The sequence below is a fragment of the Chroicocephalus ridibundus genome, chromosome 2 (genome assembly GCF_963924245.1).
Source record: "Chroicocephalus ridibundus chromosome 2, bChrRid1.1, whole genome shotgun sequence".
In the NCBI taxonomy this organism is placed as follows: Eukaryota; Metazoa; Chordata; class Aves; order Charadriiformes; family Laridae; genus Chroicocephalus; species Chroicocephalus ridibundus.
This window is the reverse complement of record NC_086285.1, coordinates 145,072-157,883: the sequence shown is the minus strand read 5'-3', so window position 1 is coordinate 157,883 and position 12,812 is coordinate 145,072. Positions and strand designations below refer to the sequence as shown.

Sequence of the window (12,812 nt, the reverse complement as noted above, 5' to 3'; positions counted from 1 at the left end):
TCCAGGCTCTCTGACCAAGCCTGTGCTGTAGTTCTGGAGCATATTGCTAGTTGGGTAGGGTCGCTCAACTGCTACATTTCAGCTATTTGAGAAGGATTTCATTTTGCATGAATATAACCATATGAGAAAGTTCAACATAGCAAACTATTACATGTAGGAAGATAGGATTATGCAAGGCATTTGACAGTGTCCCACACGACATCCTTGGCTCTAAATTGGAGAGACATGGATTTGATGGAGGGACCCCTGGGTGAATAAGGAATTTGCTGGATGGCCCCACTTAAAGAGTTGCGGCCAATGGCTCGATGTCCAAGTGGCAAGCAGTGACGAGTGGTGTTCCCCAAGTGTCAGTACTGGGACTGGTGCTGTTTAACATCTTTGTTGGCGACATGGACAGCAGGATTGAGTGCACCCTCAGCAAGTTTGCGGACGACATCAAGCTGTGTGGAGCGGTCGACATGCTGGAGGGAAGGGATGCCATCCAGAGGGACCTGGACCAGCTTGAGAGGTGGGCCTGTGCGAACCTCATGAACTACAGCAAGGCCAAATGCAAGGACCTGCACGTGCATTGGGGTAATCTGAAGCACAAATACAGGCTGGGCAGAGAACGGATGGAGAGCAGCCCTGAGGAGAAGGACTTGGGGATGTTGGTGAATGGGAAGCTCAACATGAGCCAGCAATGTGCCCTGGCAGCCCAGAAGGCCAACCACATCCTGGGCTGCATCAAAACAACCATGGCCAGCAGGCAAGCGAGGTGGTTCTGACCCTCTGCTCTGCTCTGGTGAGAACCCACCTGGAGTACTGTGTCCAGCTGTGGGACCACCAACATAAGAAGGATGTGGACCTATTGGAGCAAGTCCAGAGTAGGGCCATGAAGATGATCCAAGGGCTGGAGCACCTAAGCTATGAGGACAGTCTGAGAGAGTTGGAGTTCTTCATCCTGGAGAAGAGAAGGCTCCAGGGAGACCTTGGAGCCCCTTCCAGTCCCTCAAGGGGCTCCAGGAAAGCTGGGGAGGGACTCTGGATCAGGGAGGGGAGCCAATGGATGAGGGGGAAGGGTTTTCCACTGACAGAGGGGAGATTTAGATGAGATATTGTGAAGAAATTCTTTCTTGTGAGGGGGGTGAGCCCCTGGCCCAGGTTGCCCAGAGAAGCTGTGGCTGCCCCATCCCTGGAGGGTTCAAGGCCAGGTTGGCCGGGGCTTGGAGCAACCTGGGCTGGTGGGAGGTGTCCCTGTCCAGGGCAGGGGGTTGGAACTAGATGATCTTTAAGGTCCCTTCCAACTTTAACCAGTCTATGAGTCTATGATTATGGAACTGCGCAGGACCTCTTGGCACATCCAGTCTGCTTCCCTCTGTCACGGAAGCCATGACAATGGGTGCCTCAAGACTAGTTAGGTTCCTTACTTCTGAGATACTTTAGATTCGGCAGCTTTTTTTTTTTCTTCTTCTTGCTAGCCTCAGCAAATCAAGTGCTTTTAGTTTGACAAGTAAAAGGGGTTCCCCACAATTCTAATCCTCACAATCTTTCATTATATCTATTCAGGTTAAATTTACCTCTTTTGAACCTCTTTAAACCTACCTCTCAGGAGACTGGAACTATAGAGAGTATTACAGATTACCAGTATCACCAGCGCTTGGATGTCACTAATGCATTTTTATCTCTACTGGAAACAGGTAGTGATACAGATTGGGATCACATTTTATTTTTTGTGGCCTTACCACATTGGTACAGCGTATGCTCATTCTGTGATTGACTAATACAAGTATTTCAACTTTCTGTTGTTTGCAACTGATGAATTCCCATATTAGAACAGGAATTATGGGTATAGACTCTGAGGAACATGATTCTGTGCTTTGTAATGCTATATTTCATCCCATTTCTGTTATACAGTTCTCATCTTCCTTCCGTTCTCTGTACTATCCTCTGCCTTGTATTGAAGATGCCACCCAAATTTGTCATTATCAGGTTTTGTTAGCGTACTTCTCCTTTTTGTGCTGGAGCTGTTAATGAAAATAAATAAAATCAGTTTCAAAAATCTTCCATTGGGTACTTCCTGCTTAATACTTTTTTTTCTATGCCAGTTATTTACCACATTTTGGTTTTGTTCTAATCCCCATTTTTCAGTCTTCAGCAGTGGTTCCCTTTATGACTGTATGTCAAATGCTTTATTTAAATGCAAGTTGATTTGATCTACTCATATGTTTTGTCTAAAATGCAATTTTAAGGAAAATAAAAACTTGATTAAGCCCAGGCTGACATACTGTAACATAGCAAGGCTTGGCATTTTTTATAGTGTATTCAACATTAACTCCAGTTCTGTGCAGCAGGCCATACTCCACCCCATTTTCCTTACGCCTGGATCCTTCCCTTGTTCTGAAACCCTCATCCAATTGTGGAGAAGTTCATAGGCATCTTCATTCATAGCTGGGGACCTAGATCTCTGGAGCTGCTGTGGCCTTTGTGAACCAAGTCTAGCAGTCGTGCCACAAACTGTGGAGGAACATGACTGCACATTAGACTGCGCTTCTTCTTTCTCCAGGACTTGTCTCCTCATTACTTCTGGTCAGTGTCTTATTTTCTCTTAGTTCTGAGTCATTACATTTTTTCCCAGACACCGTGAGTGTGATTCACCATTCTGTTTCTTCAGATGGCTTGCCTATCCATGCTAATGCAGGAATCTCAGCTGAAAATTGTTCTGACTCCATAGCTCTATGTGTCTCTGCTTTTCCCCATTTAACTTGCAGAGTGGAGTGCAACTTTGAAACAGCAAACTGCTTCTCCTTCAATGGCATGCTTGTCTCTTAGTATTGTCTACTGTTCTCACGGGGCCCCAGATTCCTGTGAGAACTTGTCTAGCTGTGCTGATAGGTTTTTGTCCAGCTGTCATCTCCTTTTTGTCCTCTCTACTTCATTCTCCTTTACACAAATATTCAGTCAACTCCTGCTGCTGTTCACTGGCCACCAAATGGGATTCTCTGCACAGATCCCATACCATAATAGCTGTCCTGTTGTTTGGTCACTGCATGGCTGTTGTCCACCTCTTTCTCCATCTGAGCCGACCAGAGGTGAGGAACACCTGGATCTGCTATTCACTCGTAAGAAAGAAATTATTAGGGATGTGATAATGCAAAGTTCTTTCTTGGGAATGTGGGGGGCAGTGAGCTCTTGCTGGGGAGCAGCACTGTTGGAAAGGCCCTGGAGGCCCTGGTGGACAGTGAGCTGAGTGGGAGCGAGAAGTGTGCCCTAGCAGCAAAGATAACTGTATGAACAGCCAAGAGCTTGAGGGACTAGATTAGCCCTCTGCTCAGTACTCCTTAGCTCACAGCTAGAGCACTGTGTCCAGTTTTGGGACCTCCCAATTCAAGAAAGACATTAGCACACTGGAATGATTTCAGCAGAGGGTCGTCAGGTTGGTCAGAGGGCTGGATCAGCACATGAGGAAAGACTGAGAGAACTGGACTTGTTCAGCCTGGAGAAAGGATGGCTCTGAGGGGACCTAATAGCAGCTTTCCAGTTCCTAAGAGAGGATGGTTAAGAAGATGGAGCCAGGCTTTCCAGTGGAGCATGGCAGGAGAATGAGAGCCAGTGAGCATAAGTTGAAACAGGAGAGGAGCTGGCTATATGTAAGGAGAAACTTTTTCTCAACAGGACAGTCAAGTGTTGGAACCCAGAGGGGTTGTGGGATCTCCACCCTTGGGAGTTTTCAAACCCCAGCGTAGAATCATAGAATGGTTTGGGTTGGAAGGGACCTTAAAGATAATCTACTTCTAACCCCCCTGCCATGGGCAGGGACACCTCCCACTAGACTAGGTTACTCAAAGCCCCATCTGACCTGGCCTTGAACACCTCCAGCATCCACAGCTTTTCTGGGCACCGTGCAGTGCCTCACCACCCTCACAGTAAAGAGTTTCTTCCTAATATCTCATCTAAATCTACCTTGTTGTTGACCCTGCTTTGAGCAGGAAGGTGGATGAGGCCAATGGTATGAGGTTCAACAAGGCCAAGTGCTGGGTCCTGCTCTTGGGTCACAACACCACCATGCAGTGCTACAGGCTTGAGGGAGAGGGACTGGAAAGCTGCCTGTAGGAAAAGGACCTGGGTGTGTTGATCGACAGCCAGCTGAATATGAGCCAACAGTGTGACCAGGTGGCCAAGAAGACCAACAGCATCCTGGCTTTTATCAGGAATTGTGTGGCCAGCAGGACTGGGGCAGTGATCCTCCCCCTGTATTCGGCACTGATGAGACCCCACCTTGAATACTGTGTTCAGTTTTGGGCCCCTCATGACAAGAAAGACATTGAGGTGCTGGAGTGTATCCAGAGAAGGGTAATTGAGCTGGTGAGGCGTCTGGAGCACAAGTCCTGTGAGGAGCAGCTGAGGGAGCTGGGGGTGTTCAGCCTGGAGAAAAGGAGGCTGAGGGGAGACCTCGCTCTCTACAAGTCCCTGAAAGGAGGGTGTAGCAAGGGGTTGTCGGTCTCTTCTCCCAAGTAATAGGCGATAGGACAAGAGGGAACGGCCTCAAGTTGTGCTAGGGGAGGTTTAGGATGGATATTAGGAAAAATTTCTTCACTGAAAGGTTTATCAAGCATTGGAACAGGCTGCCCAGGGAAGTGGTGGAATCAACCATCCCTGGAGGCATTTAAAAGACAGGTAGACATGGTGCTGAGGGACATGGTTTAGTGGTGGTCTTGGCAGTGTTAGGTTAATGGTTGGACTCAAATATCTGACAGGTCCCTTCCAACCTAGAGGATTCTATGATTCCTCTTGGAGGTGCACAACAACAGGATGAGAGGCAACAGAAACTCACTGCAACACAGGCAATTGACTCAATATAAGGAACTTTTTCTTTAAAAAAACCCACCCAAACCATGACGCTACCAAAACTTTAGAACAGGCTGCCAGAAGATGCTATGGGATGTCCATCCTTGTTTGGAGGTATTCAGAACCTGACTGCACAAGGTCCTGAGGAACTTGATGTAATTTGAACCTGGTTTGTGCAACAGTTGGTCTGCGTGACTTCAGAAGGTCCTTCTGATCCACATGATTCTGTGATTACTGAGGCTTAAACACTTGTCTATACAAATCATGGTTTACCCAGATATTCAGTGAATCCTTTGCGTGTTTGATGACTGTTCATCAGCATAACCCCAGAAGTTCAAACATCGCTTCAGTGATGTGGGTGACTTTGGTGGTTGTCTTCTGTTGGAAGCAACTGCAGTAGGTGCTTCTAGTACGCCTTGACTAGCAAAGAAGTGCTGACTGCCTCAACACTGAAAGCTTGTGGAGATCAAGGAAGGCTGGATATAGACTTTTTTGTAGCCAGCACTAGCCTATCAGGGCTCCACTTGAAGAAACGCAAATTCTTTCAGAATTCAACATCCTGCAATGTTAAGTTTATGGCAGAATGGGTTATACTGTGTCAGCAGGAGAGATTTTATACATACAGTCACTCCGGAGGTCGATGAGGCTGACAGAGATATATGTCTTAGGTTTTCTGGTCTCCACGCTTTGCCTAAGGATGCTAATGAAGACCCAAACAACCCCCTTTAGAAAACCGTCTATGCCAAAAATGCACTTCCCAGATACTGTTTTCTGATGGCAGAAGTAGCAGAAATGACTACTATAAGTTTTTTTCAAAAGAGAGGAATCAAGAGCTAACCTGTTTGCAATAGGAGGATATTGGAGACCTATGTTTTGTAGTCTATTTGTGTAGAGCTAAGCACGTGTGAGATGGCTTTGTTCTTTGCAGAAACGGGAAATTCTTCTGATGTCTCTGATCTTGAATGTGTCAGTGCCAGAGTGCAACTCAAGAAAACCTGTGTCTCCAGCTTAAGCTCAGGTTTTCCGTGACTGACACTGACTTTTTGCTGTCATTTCCTCTCAGTATTCTGTCTGCGTGCCTGTATATCGACTCCTAATAGTTGTATTGAGAGGTCTGTTTAATTTTACTAGAGAGTGGCAAGCCTTCTTATGGAAGACTTTGAAAAGAAGGAGCACATATTTGATCTTCTGGAAGAAGAAAAAAAAGTACTAATTTAATTTTAGTGTCATACAACTAGACAATCTGAAGTCTGACCCTATCACGAGAAGTTAGTGGTACTTTGTTTTGGTTTTGTTTAACTTCTTTAAGACAGAGCTGAGGATTTACTTGTAAGTGAGAGCATAGGTATTCAAAATATGATGAAATATTCCCTGCAGTCATTGTCGAATTTTTTCAGTGTTTGGCTACACTCACTCCTAAGAATTTTCACTTTATCTCTAATCTGAACTTAAACAATTTCAAGTTAATTGTATTGTCACTTCGATAAGCAGAGGAACTTCTTTTTCTGTTTGTGTAGATTGATACATACTCATAAGCGAACCTAAATTAATTGGCTTCATGGAACCTTGTATTATAGAGGATGTTTTCCTGTCTGCTAATGATCTCAATAGCTTTTTGCAGAATTTCTTGAGTTTGTCGGTAGATTTCTTCATTTCTGACTCTGGTGTTCTTTTAGTGATTATGCTGTTGCCAAGCATGGCAGTAATTGTAAAATCCTTAATCTTGCTCCATGTCTTCCCGCTCATGTATTTAAGAACTGCAGTGGCCTGTTCAGCAACAGTGGTGTTCTGGGATATTGTTTCCTCCCCTACCATTTCCTAAATCCTTTTAAGATTTTCCTGGGAAGCATTGAGAGGCCTCATGTTGTAGCTGTGTCCTACATTCTTGCTTCTAGGTGTTTTGGTTGTACGAATACCTTTAATAATTTGTATTATTTTCTTTCTCCCAGTTCACCATGGTATGGATCCCTATCTCTGTCCTCTTCTTTATTTCTGCTTTCTCCATCCTGTGTCACTTGTAGATTCTGTTCTTAATGTTCAGGTTAAATTCTAAAAGCTCCAGAACCGTTCCTCTTCTTTATACCTTGCATCTTTTCTGTTTGTTGCTGCTCATGCAGATGACTTCATTAACTGATCCACAGTGAGTTTCGGTCGCTTTTGTCAGTAGCTGGGGTCTCAGTAGTACCCACCAGTACAGGTAAATTTCTTGCTTTATTGTGTGTTCCATTGTGTTTGTTCAGTATCTGCCGCCGTGCAGCTCAGTCAGCAAACTCCGAAAAAGCCTTTTCTGAAGTGTCTTACAGTCTTTTCAGGTCATGATTAACTAAAAATGTTACAGCTTTGAATGCATCTATGGCTCTTTTGTCCTCTGCTGGATCATTTTAATAAAAAAGCCAAGTCAAAGTTGTTGAAAGATGTAAGGTTTCCTATATCGCTCGGCCATGATGAAAACTGAATCTTTGTCTTGCTGCTTTTTTTCAGCTTTCTTGGGCAACATGTGGCCAGTATTTGCTTCTTATCTAAGTGTCACTGTGAATTCCTCAAAAAGTTCTTGTGAAGTATTGTATCCCTAAGGACCACTTGAAAGTCTAAAATATCCGTTTTCCTTTATTTTTTCCATTATTTGTGACATCCTAATGAGTGGATGGGACATAATTTTCTTGCAGAAGTGATACAGCTAGGTCTCTTGATATTTAGAAGAATTAATTTGGAATTCACAGGATGCTTCCTAGTACTCTTCCAGCACAGCAGTAATTAGCTTGGAATGGACACATTAGATCAGTTTTGACATAATGTGTATCTTTCTCTGTAGCCTTAGAAACCGAAGCAGAGTTGTTTCTTTGGTGTTCTTCTCTGGAGACATCCCAAACCCGCCTGGACGCGTTCCTGTGCCACCTGCTCTGGGTGACCCTGCTCTGGCAGGGGGTTGGACTGGATGATCTCCAGAGGTCCCTTCCAACCCTACCATTCTGCGATTCTGTGATTCTGTGTACTTGAGAGAGTTTAGTCTGGATTTAAATGTCCGTGACTCTGTATTTCATAACTGAGAAATATTTATGACATTCTGCTTAAAACATTGTAGGGAAATCAGAGTAAATCTCTCTACATCTTGCTTGTGTCTTTTAGCTGCACGTAACAGGCTTATCTGTCCCAGTTCCACATTTCTTCTCTGCTTTAAATCAAAATATGACGTAACTCTTTGTTTTCTTCCCGTAACTCTGTGACTATAAACAGATAAATATTTTCTCTCATGAAAATCTTTTTCCTCTGCTAGTATTTATTTGATAATGAGATAGCCAGAATAAAGATAGCATTCCAACTAAATTTACAAATGCACCATTCCCCAGCACAATGGCATTGCTAGGATGATGATGGTTATGATGGAGTTGGGGTAAGTGAGGGACAGGACTCGGAGTTAGTGCAATGTCAAAGTAAAAATAGAGGGAAAAGTTTTTGAATTAGAACACGATTTTTTGAGGGTTAGGAAGTGAAGACTAGGATTCTGCCTCTGTGCTAAGGATTGCTGGATTAGATTGCTCTCTGCTGCAGGTGCAGAGAAGGAGGGGAGAATGCACTTCTGCTGTTTAAACAGTATTTTTCTTATGTTCTCTCTGCTTGACAGCTGCCAAGTCCAGTCAGGGTTCACTCAGAGCCCTTCCTTTTCTTGGTGACAGGCAGACAGCAAGACACAAATTCAGAGTTGGGGAATCTCTCTTCCCCTCTGGATGGTTTTCCTGCTCTCTAGATGAGGAACGATCTTTTTGGTCTGTGCTTCTCTTGATTTCTCTGTTAAGTTTTACATTATTTGAGGAGATCTTTGTGCCTCTGCCTGAAGGAAGACATCTGAGCACTTTGGTGCTTCATAGAGCTACGTGCAGCTTTTTGGGGAAACTAAATCTTGTTCAACAGGTCTGTCTTTTTCTGAGGAGATCCCAGGATTCTTTGATAACAGAAATTGTGTTGATGCTATTGGATTTCTTCAAGCCATTTGACGTGTTATCAATAACATCTCAATGAGAAGTCTTACAGTATAAGTAAGCTTCTTGGTTACCTTAAATTAAAAAGTCCCTCACTGTCAATTTGAAGACATATCAGCGAGTGGGTCGTTTCTGGTGGGACCAAAAAGGTCAGTTCTTGGCCCAGTGCAATGTAGCTTTTTTTTTCCCCCAGTGTCATGCATAATATGTGAAATTTGATGTTAAAATTTATGGGTAAGATTAACGGAACAGTAGATAAACACAGGGAGAAGGACAGTTATTGCTACAAAGTATTATCTGAATTGCTCAATAAAGTGGTCATAATACAGCAAAATTAGTTTTTCTGCAAATAAGTGCAGTACGTCTCTAACCCAGGAACCTGGCAGTACAAGAGTCTGTCTTGGAAAGCTGTGATTCAGACATGCTTGCAGCAGATGAAGTTGACAGACCACAAGCAGCAGTTTGTTCTTAGTTCTGCCTCTCTCATACTCTTATATACAAGTTGTTAAGACCAGGAGGAGCTGGTTCATGTCCTGTATAGTGCGTGCCAGACAGCCTCAACCTATTACTTTGGTACGTAATTCAGCAGAGGCACAGGCATTATGGAACTCCTGTTTCCATCTCCTATTAGCAGTGTGCCTCAAGGTTTCCGTTTCACCAGAACAACAAACAGTCACCTCTTTCCTTACTAATATTACTTCTGCTTCATAGGTAGTGACCATAGTTTCCTGTATGTATGTGTTCTGAAGATTGACACTTGTGTTTCACACCAGTGTTTAATGATAAGTTAAATGTTGCTTTCAGCTGCAAATACAGAACCAAAAATGTAATGGGCATATATCAGAGCTAGCATTATCTCCCTGTGACAATTCAAATATATTATTAAGTTTTACTAGTTTCACTTTGTACCACCAGACCTTACAAGTGGCTTACAGTCAGCATACTTTCTACACCAGGTACTCTAGCCATTTTGACAGAAACCTGCAGCTGATCTTGGTAAATGTTTTGAGTGGAATCTGCTACTCTCAGGTCTGAAATGGTAGCCTGAAATGTGAAGGAAGGACATCTGTTGGAAAGTTGTTCTTCTCCAGCTGTGCTATTGTCCAAGCAAAAGATTTCCCTGTCTCTCAACCTTATGTCTCCTGTAGCCTTAGATATCTGTTAGAATACTACTGTTAACTACTGTTAACCATTGTCCCATAGGATCCTTCTGGGCAGATCCCCAAACAAGCCCAAACCTGCTCTCCTGAAGTCAAGGTCTTGCTCGCTTCTCTCAGGATCGCAAACTCTGCCATCGCGTGGTTGCTGCAGCCAGGGCTGCCTTTAACCTTCACATCCCCAACCACTTCTTCCTTCTTTGTGGGTCACAGGTCCAGCAGAGCACCTCCCCTTGTTGGCTGGTTGATCACCTGTGTCAAGAAATTGTCATCAGTCCAATCCAGGAATTTTCTGTAGTGCTTGTGCCCATTGCTCCTGCCGTCAAAGTGGATGTCAGGGTTGTTAAAGTTCCCCTGTGAGTATGAGGGGTTCCTCCAGATGTCTGCGAAAGGCTTTGTCTCCTTCTTGATCAGGTGGTTTGTCGGTGATGCCCCTCACGGTATCATATTCCAGAGATTGTAGTGTCTCAGGTGTTCACTGGTGTCTGATTCTGCCTCTTTCGCAAGCTTTGCACATTTGTTTACAGGGACGTGTCTTGGGGCCCCCACATTGTGCTGCTTTTACAAGAACGTTGTGAGAGCCTCCCCCATCATGCTGTTCCCTGCCACTGTCCTCACTGCCCCCACTCTTATAATTTTTTCCTTCTTTTGTCACCATCAATAAGACATACATGGAAAACAAGGATAAAAGTGCATAATTTAATAATACTCTGTTAGTGTTACTTTTTTAAAATTTTGAAACAGTTGAGTTTTCACAATAAAAAAAAAGAATACTAGCTTCTAGAAAGATACTGTCTTACTAATGTTAATAATAATCTATTCCATTTATCCATATAATTCTAAGTTAAGATTTATCACGCATGCTTCAAAACCTCGGATGATGAGATGCTGCTGCTAGGTGCTTTTTGTAGTTTCCTGAAATAGATAAAGGCCAGAATGGAGAACTCAGGTCTTGAAATACTCTTTGCACATTCATAGTTAGAACTTTTGTAGCAGAAGAGAGGACACTTGCATGGTCCAGTTAGGGCAAACCATGCAAGAAGGAATTAGGCAGGCTGCACAGATCCTTATCGCATAACCACCAAGTTAACCAGGGTTCAGTTACCTGTGAAGAAAATGGAAAAATTAATTACATACTACTGGAGTGTAAGAGTACCTTTATCTTTTTGAGCCAGAAACAAAGAAAATTCTGCATTGTTATGTGATGCTGCTGAGGCTCCCTCTTAATTTTCCTCTCACTCTTGAGGGCAAATTGAGAAAGAGTACGAAATTCGAACATTATCGTGCCACCAAAAGATTATTCCAATTGTAGGGCAAGAAAGCAAAAGACTGCAAGAGCAGACAAAAATGTCCTGAGTGGACCTTTGATGTATCCCAGTATCCCATCTTCGCTGTGACCATAACATGTGCCTAGAGAAGAGTACAAACACAGTCAAGTACAATTCTTCTCCCAAATAGTCTCCAAACCTGCAGCCATTTGCATTTAGAGGAATTATATGCAGTATTATCTTCGTGGCTGATTTTAAAGTGTTTACGCTTTCTTAACATCATCTATTGTTTAACAGTTTGGTTATAGGAGTGGAATAGGAAATACCTTTTCAGTTTCATGGGGTAAGAGATGTAAAAGTGTGGAATAGAAATATTTATTGAAGATTAATGCTGTTTCTACAATCTTCTTAGAAATTCCATTAGATCCTGGGTCTGGTATCCTGCGAACCAGTTAGAAGGGTTGTGTCGCAGCTGTAGTAAATGCTTTATCTTGAGGGCTGTGTGGGCCAGCTCCCTGCTTCATCCTGTGCCTGGGAGTTGAACTGACTGTGCTGGAACTTGGAGTTAAAAGATTGAAACTATGTTCTGGGTCCAGAATTTTTAATTGACTGCAGTACAGCATCATTAGTTTCCTCTGTGTGGAAGGGACCGAGGAATCTTTTCTTCTGTGTGGGACAGGATAGAAGCATTGGGGTATTTTATTGGGTCCAAAGATTTGTATTCACTGTGGTGAGGAAGTATTGCCCGTGTTCTGCGAGCTGTCTGGCAACTCCTTGATGTTTCCAGGGCAATGTTCGCTCCTTGTGCTTCACTCTTAAAAATGTTCATGTTCTTTTATTATTCTGCTGATACTAAGACTTTGTGAAAGAATATAAGCAGTTAAAAAGATAGTAGTTCAGCTAAAGCTGAAGAGAGTTTTTGGCTCCATGGTTTCTGCTTCTCCAGAGCATCGGTCCTGCTGTAAAAACAGGAGGTGTTCTGTCATCTCAAAACAAACAAACAAATAAATAAGGTTCAAAGAGACATCTACTTGACAGTCTTGATCAGTCTAAATACAGAAGGGAGGAATTGTTCCTCTTCAGGCTGGAAAAGAAAGATATTAAGAAAGGGATGACAAAAACTGTAAAACATCTGAGCAGTGTGGAAAGGTGTGTAGGGAATGCCTGCCCACCCCTGCTCCAGCTGGTCAAGGAGATGGCGCCAAACGAAGCTAAGAGATGGCAGGTTCAAAATGAGCAGGAGGAGGTACTTCACTCACTGCCTGCTGAGGTTCTGGAACACCATGCCTCAGGCGGTTGTCGGTACTAAAGGGCAACAACTTTCAAATGCTGTCAGAGACGCAACCCTAGGACGGGCAGACTGTCGGGATGACCTGGTGCAACGGTTCTTACATCCTTGCAGAACATAGTGAACGGCTGTGCGCCTGGTGTCTCTCACATAGGTGTTTGTGTCTCACACCAAATAAAAGCTGTAAACTTCTGATTCTAAAGCAAAACAGGAATACCAACTAGCTTTCCATTCCTATAGAACAGAAGTATTCTAACAGTTAAATATTTCAGTTACATAGGTTAAAGCTAGAGTGAAT

At 43.5% G+C, this 12,812-nt stretch overlaps 1 protein-coding gene across 8 annotated transcripts in view; it reads left to right on the top strand.

Annotated features, from left to right (window-relative positions):
• SMARCD3 (SWI/SNF related, matrix associated, actin dependent regulator of chromatin, subfamily d, member 3) overlaps positions 1–12,812 on the top strand; it is a 103,947-nt gene that overhangs the window by 55,864 nt on the left and 35,271 nt on the right. The window lies entirely within an intron of this gene.